We start from the raw sequence: 1,164 nt of genomic DNA on the forward strand, positions 1-1,164 counted from the left end.
CATAGGCTTCCTCATTTGTCTCGAATTATTATCATAAAATGTCGTCGCTGTAAAGGATTTTCATTTTGCAAATTATATTATGGAGGCAGCCTGGCATGTCGCTGCGAAATATTCAAGAAAAAACCTTTTGGGTGGGCAGGTGTAGTACGGCGGTTCTTTGGAAAGTCAGGTTTCTCAACCGAATCTAATGCCGTCCCATTGAACGATTGTACTGTCAAGTAAGAATTGTCTTTTGTTTTAAGATCACCTAATATGACAAACAAAATGGCGTGGAGTGGTGTAATTTGATACGAGACATACGAGGCGCGTTTGTGCTGTCATGCTATCGATGTCGCATCTGCGACCACCACGTGGAGGGTTAGAAGGTCACCTCTAGAGATGTGGAGGAGTGCGTTGAGCTGCAAAAAAGACGAAGCTAAGTGCATGCACCTCCAGGCTCCGCTCAATCGGTTCTGCCGGAGCGAGGGTTGCGTTGTGACTTCGGCTGCCCGCACGAGCATCGTGCGGGCATACTATGCACACTAGCGCTTGTCTTCTTTTCCTTTCACTTTCATAGTGCGCGCTCTAATTGACAGTGACATCGAACACCAATTTGCCGGGCCTCAAACCCCGCTGAGCAGCTATGCTCTGGTCCGAGCAGTAAACGTAAAGGTAACGTTATATAATTTTTTTACTAGGCGGAAAATAAACCCGGCGGGTTGCCGTAGGTGAAATTTCCTGCACCAACGAGGCGCCATACTGGCAACGCCACTGGCGTTGCTCATCACATGAGCGTTGTGAGACGCCTGGTAGCAGCCAGGGTACTGTTCTGTGTACCCAGCTGAAGTTGTCTTTAGTGCGGAGCGACGCCAACGTGTCATACTGGTGTATAGTACGAGGAGTTGAAGCACAGCGGTAAACCTATATCGCAGTGAATGTTTCGATCCTTCGGGCAAAAGATTTAACGCGACAGTGTTTTCTGCCAAGCTCCTGCAAATACGTTACTGCTAAAATTATAAAAAAAATGTCAAGAAGAAATGGTTGAGGATCTCGAGGTGGAGCACTTATTTTTCTCTTCTTTCCTTTCTTGCAATTGCCCGTTGCCTTCATTGAGGGGATATTTGATATGCGTTCTTTTTCTTGCGACGCTCGGCGTTCTGATGCCAAACTAATCCGACACGTGGT

This window comes from Dermacentor silvarum, chromosome 7 (genome assembly GCF_013339745.2).
Source record: "Dermacentor silvarum isolate Dsil-2018 chromosome 7, BIME_Dsil_1.4, whole genome shotgun sequence".
Taxonomy (NCBI): Eukaryota; Metazoa; Arthropoda; class Arachnida; order Ixodida; family Ixodidae; genus Dermacentor; species Dermacentor silvarum.